We start from the raw sequence: 21545 nt of genomic DNA on the forward strand, positions 1-21545 counted from the left end.
AATTAATATAGGTTCGTGAATTCGAGGCCAACCTTGCACTTGTTAAATGACGTTATATGTATTTTTACTACGAAATACAGTATGGTGAGTTTCATTTGCTCCCTTTTATATATATTTTTAGGACTGAGAATACATGCGCTGTTTTTATAAATATTTTACGAAATAGGCACAAGTACTAAAACTAATTCTACGTGGGTTTAAACCAGAAATATACCCTTAGCTTGGTAACATTAAACTACTTGTCTATGTACGGTAGGCGCGAATCCTAAAGATAGATCTATTGGGCCTGACAAACCCCATCCTGACTATGGGATGCTTTAGTACTTCGAGGTTATTTTAAACACACCTGATTTGGTGTACTTCAGAGGGTAAAACATGAACGTTAAGGCTTGTTACCGGGTGCCTACAACTTATAGAATACTTTTATACACTTGCGAGTGTACATATATTTATAAACGGAAATCTTGTGGTCTATTAATATATTGAAATGATTATTATGATAAACCTATGAACTCACCAACCTTTTGGTTGACACTTTAAAGCATGTTTATTCTAAGGTATTAAAGAAATCTTCCGCTGTGCATTAGCTCATTTTAAGGATATTACTTGGAGTCATTCATGGCATATTTTGAAAGACATTGCATTCGAGTCATTGAGTTCATCAAGATTATTATTATGTCAATTATAGTTGGATGTATTATGAAATGGTGTGCATTCCGTCAACTTTCGTTGTAAAGAAAGTTTGTCTTTTAAAAACGAATGCAATGTTTGTAAAATGTATCATATAGAGGTCAAAATACCTCGCGATGTAATCAACTATTGTGAATCGTTTATAATGTATATGAACGGGTCCTTTCAGTTGGTATCAGAGCGGTGGTCTTAGCGAACCAGGTCTGCATTAGTGTGTCTGACTGATAGTCGTTAGGATGCATTAATGAGCCTGGACTTCGACCGTGTCTGCATGTCAAAAGTTTTGCTTATCATTTTTGTCGGAAATTGCCTGCTTATCATTCTTAGTCTAGACACGTCTTACTGCATTGATTGCATGAATAGTGTATAGACAAATTTCATATCTTAGTGTATCTGCTAATCCATATCTTAGCGTATCTGTTACTGTAAACTTTGCCTGACATATCCCGTATTTTCCTCCGTAATCTACGAAATCTTTTGCGCTATATATATAGATATTCTATGTAATTAGAATACCACCCGATAGCTTCATATCGAAAAATTCTTTATTCAGTCGAACGAAATGGAATTCGTCATTAGTTCAAGTCCCTCGAATTCCGATATGGAATCCCACTCAAGCTCCGAAAGCAGTGTGACTGGAATGGATCAGCCAATTAGCCATCATCTATTATGAATGAATTGGGGATAGGTTCGTAGCCTCCTCAATAATTTGAGACAAGAAGAAGGTGATCCCTTCCATCCACCACATTGCCCTCTTGGCGATGAACCTGAAGCACTTACCGGCGAACCGGTCCGAAACACCATTTTCTCTCTCATTTTCAGAGTATCTCGTCACGATTATATACTACATCAAATTCTAGATTTTATTTATCCGCTCGTCCGAACCGACAATCACCCTGATGTAATAGAAGAAGTCAACGAGCTTCGCGCTCGAGTATGGTGAGTTTAATTTGCTCCCTTTTATATATATTTTTAGGACTGAGAATACATGCGCTGTTTTTATAAATATTTTACGAAATAGGCACAAGTACTAAAACTAATTCTACGTGGGTTTAAACCAGAAATATACCCTTAGCTTGGTAACATTAAACTACTTGTCTATGTACGGTAGGCGCGAATCCTAAAGATAGATCTATTGGGCCTGACAAACCCCATCCTGACTATGGGATGCTTTAGTACTTCGAGGTTATTTTAAACACACCTGATTTGGTGTACTTCAGAGGGTAAAACATGAACGTTAAGGCTTGTTACCGGGTGCCTACAACTTATAGAATACTTTTATACACTTGCGAGTGTACATATATTTATAAACGGAAATCTTGTGGTCTATTAATATATTGAAATGATTATTATGATAAACCTATGAACTCACCAACCTTTTGGTTGACACTTTAAAGCATGTTTATTCTCAGGTATTAAAGAAATCTTCCGCTGTGCATTAGCTCATTTTAAGGATATTACTTGGAGTCATTCATGGCATATATTGAAAGACATTGCATTCGAGTCATTGAGTTCATCAAGATTATTATTATGTCAATTATAGTTGGATGTATTATGAAATGGTGTGCATTCCGTCAACTTTCGTTGTAAAGAAAGTTTGTCTTTTAAAAACGAATGCAATGTTTGTAAAATGTATCATATAGAGGTCAAAATACCTCGCGATGTAATCAACTATTGTGAATCGTTTATAATGTATATGAACGGGTCCTTTCAGTTGGTATCAGAGCGGTGGTCTTAGCGAACCAGGTCTGCATTAGTGTGTCTGACTGATAGTCGTTAGGATGCATTAATGAGCCTGGACTTCGACCGTGTCTGCATGTCAAAAGTTTTGCTTATCATTTTTGTCGGAAATTGCCTGCTTATCATTCTTAGTCTAGACACGTCTTACTGCATTGATTGCATGAATAGTGTATAGAAAAATTTCATATCTTAGTGTATCTGCTAATCCATATCTTAGCGTATCTGTTACTGTAAACTTTGCCTGACATATCCCGTATTTTCCTCCGTAATCTACGAAATCTTTTGCGCTATATATATAGATATTCTATGTAATTAGAATACCACCCGATAGCTTCATATCGAAAAATTCTTTATTCAGTCGAACGAAATGGAATTCGTCATTAGTTCAAGTCCCTCGAATTCCGATATGGAATCCCACTCAAGCTCCGAAAGCAGTGTGACTGGAATGGATCAACCAATTAGCCATCATCTATTATGAATGAATTGGGGATAGGTTCGTAGCCTCCTCAATAATTTGAGACAAGAAGAAGGTGATCCCTTCCATCCACCACATTGCCCTCTTGGCGATGAACCTGAAGCACTTACCGGCGAACCGGTCCGAAACACCATTTTCTCTCTCATTTTCAGAGTATCTCATCACGATTATATACTACATCAAATTCTAGATTTTATTTATCCGCTCGTCCGAACCGACAATCACCCTGATGTAATAGAAGAAGTCAACGAGCTTCGCGCTCGAGTAGTGGCTTTAGAGAATATGGTGCAAGGGTTACAAACACCAACAAATAACGAAGTATTAATTCATAATTTCAATTTTATTGAATAAATACTCCGTAAAAGTTATGAAATTTCTAAAGTCTTTAGGGATTATTCAGTTCTAGTTTCAACCATAAATCAAATGAGTTTAATTTAATATTAACTCATTAAATCTATATTACATCTGAAGAAAATATGCACATATATATTTTCATAAAGACCTGTAATAAAATTCTGTTGTACAAAATATTAATTGTGAATTTTTTTTTAACGGGTAGGTAATACCCGAGAGATATATAAATTCACAATTAATATATTACATTTTTCGAATCTGATTAAGCAAATCATCAACTATACTCCCAAAATCTCACAACAATATACATTCTTGTATAGAAATCAAAACAACCATTCTCACCCAAATTTGATTACGCATTCTGATTTTGACAAATCAAAATCCAAGTCATGATTTAACAGAAGACATCACTCTTAGATTCCTACATCTTTCAAAGCTATACTTTGACTTCAAAACCGTGTTAGAACATCATATGTATATTAACGATTACAAACTGTGTTCAAACTCTCCGAAGTTTTCGAAGACACTTCAAACAATGAACAATCGAGATGATGATCTAACCACATATTACCAACATTTATGTACCTAAAAAGCTCTCGAAGCCAAAGTCATAGTTCGACGCGTATCCGTGTCAGACCCTTTGGCATTTATTAGCTAAAATGACTTTTCAATTCCTTTTCAAAGTAGACAGTTTTGTCACAGCTCCAGCAAGTCAACTTCGACTTTTCAGTCGGACTAGTCTTATTATAATCTCGATAGATACGTTGCCCTTTCATCATCTTTACTGGGGACCTTTCATATCTCGCCACCTTAGTAATAAACTTATCAACAACTTCAATTATCTTTGACTTTTCGAAAAATCATTATATTTATTGAAATCACATCATTTACTCATTCGCATCTTGTAACGAGAATTTTCATACGAATCATCGAAAAACAGTAACCAGTATTTTGAAATCTCGCAGCATGTCTACGCCAACAGTTATATGTGTACGTAAAACGTCTATCTCCTGGACTTACATACTTTGAATGTGAAGTTCTAAAAAATATTCTGAACTGCAAACTAGTTCTTGAAATGCTGACGAAGCATCAAAAACTGTAAACGATCTTAACAGTAAAAAGTTTGATGACAAAGAATAGTAAGGTGGTAAAGCTGAGAAAAAGAGAACGTTTGGAACTGGAAAACGGATTGAACAGACTATGAAGGAGGCTGTAGACAAATCACAAAGACTAAATCTTCCTTCAAAGAATCCAAATGATTCAGTGCCTGCTAAAGTCATTAACGAATACCTTACTCTTTATTCTAAACCTTTACAGACAAATCTTCATCATCATCCATCAATATTAGAAATTCTAAGATATTATCATATCTTTCATTATAAATATCCGCGATATTTCTGAAGATATTTTCACAACTAATCTTATCTGAAGTCATTAATCTCTTTGCGCTATCAGTGTTACATCATATAAGAAACTATTAGTTTCTATATTCTATAAACTTTCGAGTTTAAATTATGAATGTTTTGAAGTAGTGTTGGGAACTGAAGCATGAGTTAGTATAATATAATGACACTTGATCAACGTGATTATATTACAGTAAGTCATGCTGAGTTTCTAATGGGACATGATGATTCACAGACCATGCCGTCATCATGTTCCATGTTACACGACTCTTGTATTCTATTTAATCTCTAAAAATATCAAGAATATATTTTCTTGATGATTCGGTCTTTTCAGGGTATTCTGGTAAATTAACAAATCAAGATCGTGCCATTACCATTTCCTTCTTAGAACATTAACTATGTTCATTCTGAAATTCATATCTGCGAATACTGGACCATTACAAACGTTGCTTAATCGCAAGAAGAAGAAACGAAATGACAAAACTCCAAAATAGAAATTGGAGTATAAATCGCAGCAAATAGAAGGGAGCATTAACTTGGATGTCAATGATTATAGAAGACAAAAGCAGGGGCTTTGAAATATAAGGGAAGATAAAAAATCCAACAACCACCCAAAAATTATAAACCGTATATATCGATGCATATAGCAATATAAAGACACAGAAGAACTAAAAACACTATAAAACCGAGAGTATAGTAGTAATAAATAGATTTTTTCGGAGGCAGATGAAAAAGAAGAACGACAGATATGAAAGTGAGGAGTATATCGAGAATCAGTACTGGATGAAGCATATTGACAAATACTTTAAAATATGAGTTGAGGGAGAAAGAATAGAAGGTGTGAGTTGTAAGGAAACGAAGGAGGTGGATTTATAGTGAAATACCCGACAGAGAAATCAAGATGGATTATCGTATTAATTCGAAGAGAATCATAATCTCCTTAATCACCGAAGCATCAAATCCAACATAGATTACAAAGATTTTCTTTAAATTCGGAGATCAATTGTGATGACGTCAAAAGATATGACGAATCACTATAATCTTATTTCCTTCATTTACGATAACTTCCCTCATACGCTTTGAGTAATCGAATTATTTTATCCATACTTCTTAGACATGATAAAACTTCATAATCGTCATAATAACATTCTCATTGTTAGCCATAACGACCTCTATCAAATTTCGGGGACGAAATTTCTTTAACGGGTAGGTACTGTGACGACCCGGAAATTTCCGACTAAATTTAAACTTTATCTTTATATTATTCTGACACGATAAGCAATGTTTGTTAAGTTAAATCTCAAGGATTTTAAACTATGTTTATACATTCATTTAAACCTCGACCAAATTCCAATGATTCACGAACCATTAAATGAACATATATGAATATGTATGTATATGTGTATATGTTATAAATTGAAAATGTCAACAAAGTATTTAAAAGTATAATGCTTTATATGAATGTATTTGTTTCAATATGATTATCGACGAAATTAAAAAAAAAATATATATATATATATATATATATATATATATATATATATATATATATATATATATATATATATATATATATATTAAATGATTGAATTATCAGAAACATTGAATTATGATTACAAGTCTCTGTTGAGAGGTCCACTATGATTTGAGAAATCTATTCCTCTTAACGATATTCAGAATAATTTGTAAAGCTATTTATAAATAAAAATAAAAAGTGTCATTTATGAAAGTTAGACAAAAGCTATTGGAGAATTGGTTTCCATAATATTCTATTAATCTATTTTCAAACGTACAAAAACGTTTTCAGTTTAAAAAGAACTTTATTATTAAAACGTATATAACTTTTATAAATATCTAGAATCACTTTTGACAACTCATTACTTAACCAGTATAATAAATATAACGATATTTATATTTTATTTCATTAACTATATATATAACGATTTAAATTAATATTATATATATTTATACACGTATTATACATACATAGTTTTTATATTTTTACTATACTTTAACTTTACCTTTACTTTACTTTTACTTTACTTTAACTTTAATAATTCACTTTAATAATTCATACTTTAATAATTCACTTTAATAATTCATACTTTAATAATTCACTTTAATAATTCATACTTTAGTAATTCACTTTAATAATTCATACTTTAATAATTCACTTTAATAATTCATACTTTAATAATTCACTTTAATAATTCATACTTTAATAATTCACTTTAATAATTCATACTTTAATAATTCACTTTAATAATTCAAAAATCTATTATAAATAGAATTCAATAGGTTTCATTATTTCATAGAAACTTGAAAATATATTTCTCTAAACTCTCTCAATCGATTTACATATATATATATATATATATATATATATATATATATATATATATATATATATATATATATATATATATATATATATATATATATATATTTGCTCTATATTATTTCAAGATATTATTAGTATACATAAAATATTATGATGGAGTGATATCCGAGAGATTTCAAAATAGTTTTTTGAATGAGTCGAAGCTAAGGAAATTATGGGTTATAGCTATGGAGGTGATGGGTATGGTTCATGGGTATGCTCGTGATGTCAATCTAGTGTTTATCATCTCCGTTGCGTCTACGTACTTTCCTGCAATATTGAATCTCAATATTGATACGTGAGCACTCATAACTTAACTTTTATATATCAATAGTGTATCCCTGACTAGTGCTCGAGTATATAGGATTATGCGTGCTTGTACATTCGATATTGTCCTTAGATAGGTTTGTTGAATCCTGAATTAGATACATATGCTACTGAGATAGGGTATATGATATGCATGTCATTGGAAAGCTAGCGAAAAATTAAGAACTTTTCATTTAGATATCGAATGGTTTCGATGAACGGATTTGAAGTTAAAGTCAACTGAATTTTAGTATTATTGTTAAAATGATTATTATTACTATCGTCATTATTATTTTAATAGAAATATCATTGTTATTATAAAATATCATTATTACAATTATGTTAGTATTATCATTTTATCATAATAACATTTTTAGTAAATATAAATATTGTTATTTTTTTTTATAGAATAATAATAATTATTATTACAAAATAATACAACTTTTACTTATTATTATTATGATCAATATTATTTTATCAAATAAATAGGGGATAAAAAGATATTTTTCACCACGCGTAATATAATTACATTAATAATACTTACCACTATAGTTTTACGATATTAAGTGAATTTTATAAATTTTACTACTTAAGATATATAAAAGTATATTTTATCATATATAAACGTTAATATAAATTTTTATTAATAAATGACTTTTATTATTATAAAATCTAATAAATATATTTAAATATATAAAACGACTATAGCTAAGTTATATAATAAACACGTATAAATTTTAGAAGTCATTTTAGGTCAAATTGACTTTTGTTGACTTTTGTATATTAGTCTCGAGCATTAGGATTGTGGTACACTATGACTTGACCAAAAATTGTTAGACAAATATTGACCAACATATAAATATATATAATTAATATAGGTTCGTGAATCCGAGGCCAACCTTGCACTTGTTAAATGACGTTATATGTATTTTTACTACGAAATACAGTATGGTGAGTTTCATTTGCTCCCTTTTATATATATTTTTGGGACTGAGAATACATGCGCTGTTTTTATAAATGTTTTACGAAATAGGCACAAGTACTAAAACTAATTCTACGTGGGTTTAAACCAGAAATATACCCTTAGCTTGGTAACATTAAACTACTTGTCTATGTACGGTAGGCGCGAATCCTAAAGATAGATCTATTGGGCCTGACAAACCCCATCCTGACTATGGGATGCTTTAGTACTTCGAGGTTATTTTAAACACACCTGATCTGGTGTACTTCAGAGGGTAAAACATGAACGTTAAGGCTTGTTACCGGGTGCCTACAACTTATAGAATACTTTTATACACTTGCGAGTGTACATATATTTATAAACAGAAATCTTGTGGTCTATTAATATATTGAAATGATTATTATGATAAACCTATGAACTCACCAACCTTTTGGTTGACACTTTAAAGCATGTTTATTCTCAGGTATTAAAGAAATCTTCCGCTGTGCATTAGCTCATTTTAAGGATATTACTTGGAGTCATTCATGGCATATTTTGAAAGACGTTGCATTCGAGTCATTGAGTTCATCAAGATGATTATTATGTCAATTATAGTTGGATGTATTATGAAATGGTGTGCATTCCGTCAACTTTCGTTGTAAAGAAAGTTTGTCTTTTAAAAACGAATGCAATGTTTGTAAAATGTATCATATAGAGGTCAAAATACCTCGCGATGTAATCAACTATTGTGAATCGTTTATAATGTATATGAACGGGTCCTTTCAGTTGGTATCAGAGCGGTGGTCTTAGCGAACCAGGTCTGCATTAGTGTGTCTGACTGATTGTCATTAGGATGCATTAATGAGCCTGGACTTCTACCGTGTCTGCATGTCAAAAGTTTTGCTTATCATTTTTGTCGGAAATTGCCTGCTTATCATTCTTAGTCTAGACACGTCTTACTGCATTGATTGCATGAATAGTGTATAGACAAAATTCATATCTTAGTGTATCTGCTAATCCATATCTTAGCGTATCTGTTACTGTAAACTTTGCCTGACATATCCCGTATTTTCCTCCGTAATCTACGAAATCTTTTGCGCTATATATATAGATATTCTATGTAATTAGAATACCACCCGATAGCTTCATATCGAAAAATTCTTTATTCAATCGAACGAAATGGAATTCGTCATTAGTTCAAGTCCCTCGAATTCCGATATGGAATCCCACTCAAGCTCCGAAAGCAGTGTGACCGGAATGGATCAACCAATTAGCCATCATCTATTATGAATGAATTGGGGATAGGTTCGTAGCCTCCTCAATAATTTGAGACAAGAAGAAGGTGATCCCTTCCATCCACCACATTGCCCTCTTGGCGATGAACCTGAAGCACTTACCGGCGAACCGGTCCGAAACACCATTTTCTCTCTCATTTTCAGAGTATCTCGTCACGATTATATACTACATCAAATTCTAGATTTTATTTATCCGCTCGTCCGAACCGACAATCACCCTGATGTAATAGAAGAAGTCAACGAGCTTCGCGCTCGAGTAGTGGCTTTAGAGAATATGGTGCAAGGGTTACAAACACCAACAAATAACGAAGTATTAATTCATAATTTCAATTTTATTGAATAAATACTCCGTAAAAGTTATGAAATTTCTAAAGTCTTTAGGGATTATTCCGTTCTAGTTTCAACCGTAAATCAAATGAGTTTAATTTAATATTAACTCATTAAATCTATATTACATCTGAAGAAAATATGCACATATATATTTTCATAAAGACCTGTAATAAAATTCTGTTGTACAAAATATTAATTGTGAATTTTTTTTTAACGGGTAGGTAATACCCGAGAGATATATAAATTCACAATTAATATATTACATTTTTCGAATCTGATTAAGCAAATCATCAACTATACTCCCAAAATCTCACAACAATATACATTCTTGTATAGAAATCAAAACAACCATTCTCACCCAAATTTGATTACGCATTCTGATTTTGACAAATCAAAATCCAAGTCATGATTTAACAGAAGACATCACTCTTAGATTCCTACATCTTTCAAAGCTATACTTTGACTTCAAAACCGTGTTAGAACATCATATGTATATTAACGATTACAAACTGTGTTCAAACTCTCCGAAGTTTTCGAAGACACTTCAAACAATGAACAATTGAGATGATGATCTAACCACATATTACCCACATTTATGTACCTAAAAAGCTCTCGAAGCCAAAGTCATAGTTCGACGCGTATCCGTGTCAGACCCTTTGGCATTTATTAGCTAAAATGACTTTTCAATTCCTTTTCAAAGTAGACAGTTTTGTCACAGCTCCAGCAAGTCAACTTCGACTTTTCAGTCGGACTAGTCTTATTATAATCTCGATAGATACGTTGCCCTTTCATCATCGTTACTGGGGACCTTTCATATCTCGCCACCTTAGTAATAAACTTACCAACAACTTCAATTATCTTTGACTTTTCGAAAAATCATTATATTTATTGAAATCACATCATTTACTCATTCGCATCTTGTAACGAGAATTGTCATACGAATCATCGAAAAACAGTAACCAGTATTTTGAAATCTCGCAGCATGTCTACGCCAACAGTTATATGTGTACGTAAAACGTCTATCTCCTGGACTTACATACTTTGAATGTGAAGTTCTAAAAAATATTCTGAACTGCAAACTAGTTCTTGAAATGCTGACGAAGCATCAAAAACTGTAAACGATCTTAACAGTAAAAAGTTTGATGACAAAGAATAGTAAGGTGGTAAAGCTGAGAAAAAGAGAAGGTTTGGAACTGGAAAACGGATTGAACAGACTATGAAGGAGGCTGTGGACAAATCACAAAGACTAAATCTGCCTTCAAAGAATCCAAATGATTCAGTGCCTGCTAAAGTCATTAACGAATACCTTACTCTTTATTCTAAACCTTTACAGACAAATCTTCATCATCATCCATCAATATTAGAAATTCTAAGATATTATCATATCTTTCATTATAAATATCCGCGATATTTCTGAAGATATTTTCACAACTAATCTTATCTGAAGTCATTTATCTCTTTGCGCTATCAGTGTTACATCATATAAGAAACTATTAGTTTCTATATTCTATAAACTTTCGATTTTAAATTATGAATGTTTTGAAGTAGTGTTGGGAACTGAAGCATGAGTTAGTATAATATAATGACACTTGATCAACGTGATTATATTACAGTAAGTCATGCTGAGTTTCTAATGGGACATGATGATTCACAGACCATGCCGTCATCATGTTCCATGTTACACGACTCTTGTATTCTATTTAATCTCTAAAAATATCAAGAATATATTTTCTTGATGATTCGGTCTTTTCAGGGTATTCTGGTAAATTAACAAATCAAGATCGTGCCATTACCATTTCCTTCTTAGAACATTAACTATGTTCATTCTGAAATTCATATCTGCGAATACTGGACCATTACAAACATTGCTTAATCGCAAGAAGAAGAAACGAAATGACAAAACTCCAAAATAGAAATTGGAGTATAAATCGCAGCAAATAGAAGGGAGCATTAACTTGGATGTCAATGATTATAGAAGACAAAAGCAGGGGCTTTGAAATATAAGGGAAGATAAAAAACCCAACAACCACCCAAAAATTATAAACCATATATATCGATGCATATAGCAATATAAAGACACGGAAGAACTAAAAACACTATAAAACCGAGAGTATAGTAGTAATAAATAGATTTTTCCGGAGGCAGATGAAAAAGAAGAACGACAGATATGAAAGTGAGGAGTATATCGAGAATCAGCACTGGATGAAGTGTAACACCCCAGCTTAACATGACCACAATATTGTCCGCTTTGCCCGCAGGCGCACGGCTTTTTCTTGGCGACCACACACGATAAGCACTTTCCCAGGAGGTCACCCATCCTGGTAGTGCTCTCGCCCGAGCACGCTTAACCATAACGTACTCGCACTTTTACTTAGCCTGTGATCCCAAAACGCGTTGTGTCATTTAAGCGTGGGTATTACCTTATAATCCCATGATCACTCATGTATGTGGGCGATGTGGGATTTGCCTAGGGTGTTACATTCACCCCCCCTTAGGGACTCATCGTCCTCGATGAGGTTTGCCCCACCACCCCCAACGGCACATGAGTGGCTCTGATACCAACTGAAAGGACCCGTTCATATACATTATAAACGATTCATAATAGTTGATTACATCGCGAGGTATTTTGACCTCTATATGATACATTTTACAAACATTGCATTCGTTTTTAAAAGACAAATTTTCTTTACAATGAAAGTTGACGGAATGCACACCATTTCATAATACATCCAACTATAATTGACATAATAATAATCTTGATGAACTCAATGACTCGAATGCAACGTCTTTCAAAATATGCCATGAATGACTCCAAGTAATATCCTTAAAATGAGCTAATGCACAGCGGAAGATTTCTTTAATACCTGAGAATAAACATGCTTTAAAGTGTCAACCAAAAGGTTGGTGAGTTCATAGGTTTATCATAATAATCATTTCAATATATTAATAGACCACAAGATTTCCGTTTATAAATATATGTACACTCGCAAGTGTATAAAAGTATTCTATAAGTTGTAGGCACCCGATAATAAGCCTTAACGTTCATGTTTTACCCTCTGAAGTACACCAGATCAGGTGTGTTTAAAATAACCTCGAAGTACTAAAGCATCCCATAGTCAGGATGGGGTTTGTCAGGCCCAATAGATCTATCTTTAGGATTCGCGCCTACCGTACATAGACAAGTAGTTTAATGTTACCAAGCTAAGGGTATATTTCTGGTTTAAACCCACATAGAATTAGTTTTAGTACTTGTGCCTATTTCGTAAAACATTTATAAATCAGGGCATGTATTCTCAGCCCAAAAATATATATAAAAAAAAGGGAGCAAATGAAACTCACCATACTGTATTTCGTAGTAAAAATACATATAACGTCATTTAACAAGTGCAAGGTTGGCCTCGGATTCACGAACCTATATTAATTATATATATTTATATGTTGGTCAATATTTGTCTAACAATTTTTGGTCAAGTCATAGTGTACCACAATCCTAATGCTCGAGACTAATGTGCAAAAGTCAACTTGACCCAAAATGACTTCTAAAATTTATACGTGTTTATTATATAACTTAGCTATAGTCGTTTTATATATTTAAATATATTTATTAGATTTTATAATAATAAAAGTCATTTATTAATAAAAATTTATATTAACATTTATATATAATAAAATATACTTTTATATATCTTAAGTAGTAAAATTTATAAAGTTCACTTAATATCGTAAAACTATAGTGGTAAGTATTATTAATGTAATTATATTACGCGTGGTGAAAAATATCTTTGTATCCCCTATTTATTTGATAAAATAATATTGATCATAATAATAATAAGTAAAAGTTGTATTATTTTGTAATAATAATTATTATTATTCTATAAAAAAAATAACAATATTTATATTTACTAAAAATGTTATTATGATAAAATGATAATACTAACATAATAGTAATAATGATATTTTATAATAACAATGATATTTCTATTAAAATAATAACGACGATAGTAATAATAATCATTTTAACAATAATACTAAAATTCAGTTGACTATAACTTCAAATTCGTTCATCGAAACCATTCGATATCTAAATGAAAAGTTCTTAATTTTTCGCTAGCTTTCCAATGACATGCATATCATATACCCTATCTCAGTAGCATATGTATCTAATTCAGGATTCAACAAACCTATCTAAGGACAATATCGAATGTACAAGCATGCATAATCCTATATACTCGAGCACTAGTCAGGGATACACTATTGATATATAAAAGTTAAGTTATGAGTGCTCACGTATCAATATTGAGATTCAATATTGCAGGAAAGTACGTAGACGCAACAGAGATGATAAAAACTAGATTGACCTCACGAGCATACCCATGAACCATACCCATCACCTCCATAGCTATAACCCATAATTTTCTTAGCTTCGACTCATTCAAAAAACTATTTTGAAATCACTCGGACATCACTCCGTCGTAATATTTTATGTATACTAATAATATATTGAAATAATATAGAGCAAATATATATATATATATATATATATATATATATATATATATATATATATATATATATATATATATATATATATAAATCGATTGAGAGAGTTTAGAGAAATATATTTTCAAGTTTCTATGAAATAATGAAACCTATTGAATTCTATTTATAATAGATTTTTGAATTATTAAAGTAAATTATTAAAGTATGAATTATTAAAGTGAATTATTAAAGTATGAATTATTAAAGTGAATTATTAAAGTATGAATTATTAAAGTGAATTATTAAAGTATGAATTATTAAAGTGAATTATTAAAGTATGAATTATTAAAGTGAATTATTAAAGTATGAATTATTAAAGTGAATTATTAAAGTATGAATTATTAAAGTGAATTATTAAAGTATGAATTATTAAAGTATGAATTATTAAAGTAAATTATTAAAGTTAAAGTAAAGGTAAAGTAAAGTAAAGGTAAAGTTAAAGTATAGTAAAAATTTAAAAACTATGTATGTATAATACGTGTATAAATATATATAATATTAATTTAAATCGTTATATATATTTAATGAAATAAAATATAAATATCGTTATATTTATTATACTGGTTAAGTAATGAGTTGTCAAAAGTGATTCTAGATATTTATAAAAGTTATATACGTTTTAATAATAAAGTTCTTTTTAAACTGAAAACGTTTTTGTACGTTTGAAAATAGATTAATAGAATATTATGGAAACCAATTCTCCAATAGCTTTTGTCTAACTTTCGTAAATGACACTTTTTATTTTTATTTATAAATAGCTTTACAAATTATTCCGAATATCATTAAGAGGAATAGATTTCTCAAATCATAGTGGACCTCTCAACAGAGACTTGTAATCATAATTCAATGTTTCTGATAATTCAATCATTTAATATATATTTTTTTAATTTCGTCGATAATCATATTGAAACAAATACATTCATATAAAGCATTATACTTTTAAATACTTTGTTGACATTTTCAATTTATAACATATACACATATACATACATATTCATATATGTTCATTTAATGGTTCGTGAATCATTGGAATTTGGTCGAGGTTTAAATGAATGTATAAACATAGTTTAAAATCCTTGAGATTTAACTTAACAAACATTGCTTATCGTGTCAGAATAATATAAAGATAAAGTTTAAATTTAGTCGAAAATTTCCGGGTCGTCACATAATATAGAGCAAATATATATATATATATATATATATATATATATATATATATATATATATATATATATATATATATATATATATATATGTAAATCGATTGAGAGAGTTTAGAGAAATATATTTTCAAGTTTCTATGAAATAATGAAACCTATTGAATTCTATTTATAATAAATTTTTGAATTATTAAAGTGAATTATTAAAGTATGAATTATTAAAGTGAATTATTAAAGTATGAATTATTAAAGTGAATTATTAAAGTATGAATTATTAAAGTGAATTATTAAAGTATGAATTATTAAAGTGAATTATTAAAGTATGAATTATTAAAGTGAATTACTAAAGTATGAATTATTAAAGTGATTTATTATTGTATGAATTATTAAAGTGAATTATTAAAGTATGAATTATTAAAGTGAATTATTAAAGTTAAAGTAAAGTAAAAGTAAAGTAAAGGTAAAGTTAAAGTATAGTAAAAATATAAAAACTATGTATATATAATACGTGTATAAATATATATAATATTAATTTAAATCGTTATATATATATTTAATGAAATAAAATATAAATATCGTTATATTTATTATACTGGTTAAGTAATGAGTTGTCAAAAGTGATTCTATATATTTATAAAAGTTATATACGTTTTAATAATAAAGTTCTTTTTAAACTGAAAACGTTTTTGTACGTTTGAAAATAGATTAATAGAATATTATGGAAACCAATTCTCCAATAGCTTTTGTCTAACTTTCATAAATGACACTTTTTATTTTTATTTATAAATAGCTTTACAAATTATTCTGAATATCGTTAAGAGGAATAGATTTCTCAAATCATAGTGAACCTCTCAACAGAGACTTGTAATCATAATTCAATGTTTCTGATAATTCAATCATTTAATATATATATATATATATATATATATATATATATATATATATATATATATATATATATATATATATATATATATATATATATATATATATATATATATATATATATATATATATATATTTTAATTTCGTCGATAATCATATTGAAACAAATACATTCATATAAAGCATTATACTTTTAAATACTTTGTTGACATTTTCAATTTATAACATATACACATATACATACATATTCATATATGTTCATTTAATGGTTCGTGAATCATTGGAATTTGGTCGAGGTTTAAATGAATGTATAAACATAGTTTAAAATCCTTGAGATTTAACTTAACAAACATTGCTTATCGTGTCAGAATAATATAAAGATAAAGTTTAAATTTAGTTGGAAATTTCCGGGTCGTCACAACAGCAATTACAACAATAATCGCAACAATTATCCCAACAATCGCAACATCAATCGCAACTACAACAAACGGTCCAACAACAACAACTACAACAATCATCCTAACAACAATAATAACCGCAACAACAACAACAACAACAACAATCAGAAGCATCTATGCTAAAGGTGTGAAAAGTATCACTCGGGGTTCTGCACCAAATTTTGCAACAAGTGTAAAAGAAATGGTCATAGCGCGGCGAAGTGTGAGGTCTACGGACCAGGGGTTAATAGAACGAAAGGAACAAATGGTGTCGGAACGAGTAATGGCGGAACAAGTAGTGTCGGAGCAAGTTATGCCAATGTAGTTTGTTATAAATGTGGAAAACCGGGCCACATTATTAGAAATTGCCCGAACCAGGAGAACACGAATGGAAAAGGCCGCGGAAGAGTTTTCAATATTAATGCGGCAGAGGCACAGGAAGACCCGGAGCTTGTTACAGGTACGTTTCTTATTGACAATAAATCTGCTTACGTTTTATTTGATTCGGGTGCGGATAGAAGCTATATGAGTAGAGATTTTTGTGCTAAATTAAGTTGTCCATTGACGCCTTTGGATAGTAATTTTTACTTGAATTAGCAAATGGTAAATTAATTTCAGCAGATAATATATGTCGGAATCGAGAAATTAAACTGGTTAGCAAAACATTTAAGATTGATTTGATACCAGTAGAGTTAGGGAGTTTTGATGTGATAATCGGTATGGACTGGTTGAAAGAAGTGAAAGCAGAGATCGTTTGTTACAAAAATGCAATTCGCATTATACGAGAAAAAGGAAAACCCTTAATGGTGTACGAAGAAAAGGGCAACACGAAGCTACATCTTATTAGTAATTTGAAGGCACAAAAACTAATAAGAAAAGGTTGCTATGCTGTTCTAGCACACGTCGAGAAAGTACAAACTGAAGAAAAGAGCATCAATGATGTTCCCATCGCAAAAGAATTTCCCGATGTATTTCCGAAAGAATTACCGGGATTACCCCCACATCGATCCGTTGAATTTCAAATAGATCTTGTACCAGGAGCTGCACCAATAGCTCGTACTCCTTACAGACTCGCACCCAGCGAGATGAAAGAACTGCAAAGCCAATTACAAGAACTTTTAGAGCATGGTTTCATTCCACCAAGCACGTCACCGTGGGGAGCTCCTTTTTTGTTTGTCAAGAAGAAAGATGGTACATTCAGGTTGTGTATCGACTACCGAGAGTTGAACAAACTTACCATCAAGAACCGCTACCCACTACCGAGAATCGACGACTTATTTGATCAACTACAAGGCTCGTCTGTTTATTCAAAGATTGACTTACGTTTCGGGTATCATCAAATGCGGGTGAAAGAAGATGATATTCCAAAGACTGCTTTCAGAACACGTTACGGTCATTACGAGTTTATGGTCATGCCGTTTGGTTTAACTAATGCACCAGCTGTGTTCATGGACCTTATGAACCGAGTGTGTGGACCATACCTTGACAAGTTTGTCATTGTTTTCATTGATGACATACTTATTTACTCAAAGAATGACCAAGAACACGGTGAACATTTGAGAAAGGTGTTAGAAGTATTGAGGAAGGAAGAATTGTACGCTAAGTTTTCAAAGTGTGCATTTTGGTTGGAAGAAGTTCAATTCCCCGGTCACATAGTGAACAAAGAAGGTATTAAGGTGGATCCGGCAAAGATAGAAACTGTTGAAAAGTGGGAAACCCCGAAAACTCCGAAACACATACGCTAGTTTTTAGGACTAGCTGGTTACTACAGAAGGTTCATCTAAGACTTTTCCAGAATAGCAAAACCCTTGACTGCATTAACGCATAAAGGGAAGAAATTTGAATGGAATGATGAACAAGAGAAAGCGTTTCAGTTATTGAAGAAAAAGCTAACTACGGCACCTATATTGTCATTGCCTGAAGGGAATGATGATTTTGTTATTTATTGTGACGCATCAAAGCAAGGTCTCGGTTGTGTATTAATGCAACGAACGAAGGTGATTGCTTATGCATCTAGAAAATTGAAGATTCACGAACAAAATTATACGACGCATGATTTAGAATTAGGAGCGGTTGTTTTTGCATTAAAGACTTGGAGGCACTACTTATATGGGGTCAAAAGTATTATATATACCGACCACAAAAGTCTTCAGCATATATTTAATCAGAAACAACTGAATATGAGGCAGCGTAGGTGGATTGAATTGTTGAATGATTACGACTTTGAGATTCGTTACCACCCGGGGAAGGCAAATGTGGTAGCCGATGCCTTGAGCAGGAAGGACAGAGAACCCATTCGAGTAAAATCTATGAATATAATGATTCATAATAACCTTACTACTCAAATAAAGGAGGCGCAACAAGGAGTTTTAAAAGAGGAAAATTTAAAGGATGAAATACCCAAAGGATCGGAGAAGCATCTTAATATTCGGGAAGACAGAACCCGGTATAGGGCTGAAAGGATTTGGGTACCAAAATTTGGAGATATGAGAGAAATGGTACTTAGAGAAGCTCATAAAACCAGATACTCAATACATCCTGGAATGGGGAAGATGTACAAGGATCTCAAGAAACATTTTTGGTGGCCGGGTATGAAAGCCGATGTTGCTAAATACGTAGGAGAATGTTTGATGTGTTCTAAGGTCAAAGCTGAGCATCAGAAACCATCAGGTCTACTTCAACAACCCAAAATCCCGGAATGGAAATGGGAAAACATTACCATGGATTTCATCACTAAATTGCCAAGGACTGCAAGTGGTTTTGATACTATTTGGGTAATAGTTGATCGTCTCACCAAATCAGCACACTTCCTGCCAATAAGAGAAGATGACAAGATGGAGAAGTTAGCACGACTGTATTTGAAGGAAGTCGTCTCCAGACATGGAATACCAATCTCTATTATCTCTGATAGGGATGGCAGATTTATTTCAAGATTCTGGCAGACATTACAGCAAGCATTAGGAACTCGTCTAGACATGAGTACTACCTATCATCCACAAACTGATGGGCAGAGCGAAAGGACGATACAAACGCTTGAAGACATGCTACGAGCATGTGTTATTGATTTCGGAAACAGTTGGGATCGACATCTACCGTTAGCAGAATTTTCCTACAATAACAGCTACCATTCAAGCATTGAGATGGCGCCGTTTGAAGCACTTTATGGTAGAAAGTGCAGGTCTCCGATTTGTTGGAGTGAAGTGGGGGATAGACAGATTACGGGTCTGGAGATTATACAAGAAACTACCGAGAAGATCATCCAAATTCAACAACGGTTGAAAACCGCCCAAAGTCGACAAAAGAGATATGCTGACATTAAAAGAAAAGATATAGAATTTGAAATTGGAGAGATGGTCATGCTTAAAGTTGCACCTTGGAAAGGCGTTGTTCAATTTGGTAAACGAGGGAAATTGAATCCAAGGTATATTGGACCATTCAAGATTATTGATCGTGTCGGACCAGTAGCTTACCGACTTGAGTTACCTCAACAACTCGCGGCTGTACATAACACTTTCCACGTCTCGAATTTGAAGAAATGTTTTGCTAAAGAAGATCTCACTATTCCTTTAGATGAAATCCAAATCAACGAAAAACTTCAATTCATCGAAGAACCCGTCGAAATAATGGATCGTGAGGTTAAAAGACTTAAGCAAAACAAGATACCAATTGTTAAGGTTCGATGGAATGCTCGTAGAGGACTCGAGTTCACCTGGGAGCATGAAGATCAGATGAAGAAGAAATACCCGCATATATTTCCAGAAGATTCGTCAACACCTTCAACAGCTTAAAATTTCGGGACGAAATTTATTTAACGGGTAGGTACTGTAGTGACCCGAACTTTTCCATGTTTATATATATTAATTGAGATTGATATTTACATGATTAAACGTTTCCAACATGTTAAGCAATCAAACTTGTTAAGACTTGATTAATTAAAATATGTTTCATATAGACAATTGACCACCCAAGTTGACCGGTGATTCACGAACGTTAAAACTTGTAAAAACTATATGATGACATATATATGGATATATATATATAGTTAACATGATACTATGATAAGTAAACATATCATTAAGTATATTAACAATGAACTACATATGTAAAAACAAGACTACTAACTTAATAATTTTTAAACGAGACATATATGTAACGATTATCGTTGTAAAGACATTTAATGTATATATATCATATTAAGAGATATTCATACATGATAATATCATGATAATATAATAAATTAAAATCTCATTTGATATTATAAACATTGGGTTAACAACATTTAACAAGATCGTTAACCTAAAGGTTTCAAAACAACACTTACATGTAACGACTAACGATGACTTAACGACTCAGTTAAAATGTATATACATGTAGTGTTTTAATATGTATTTATAAACTTTTGAAAGACTTCAATACACTTATCAAAATACTTCTACTTAACAAAAATGCTTACAATTACATCCTCGTTCAGTTTCATCAACAATTCTACTCGTATGCACCCGTATTCGTACTCGTACAATACACAGCTTTTAGATGTATGTAATATTGGTATATACACTCCAATGATCAGCTCTTAGCAGCCCATGTGAGTCACCTAACACATGTGGGAAC

Source organism: Rutidosis leptorrhynchoides, chromosome 11 (assembly GCF_046630445.1).
Source record: "Rutidosis leptorrhynchoides isolate AG116_Rl617_1_P2 chromosome 11, CSIRO_AGI_Rlap_v1, whole genome shotgun sequence".
Classification (NCBI taxonomy): domain Eukaryota; kingdom Viridiplantae; phylum Streptophyta; class Magnoliopsida; order Asterales; family Asteraceae; genus Rutidosis; species Rutidosis leptorrhynchoides.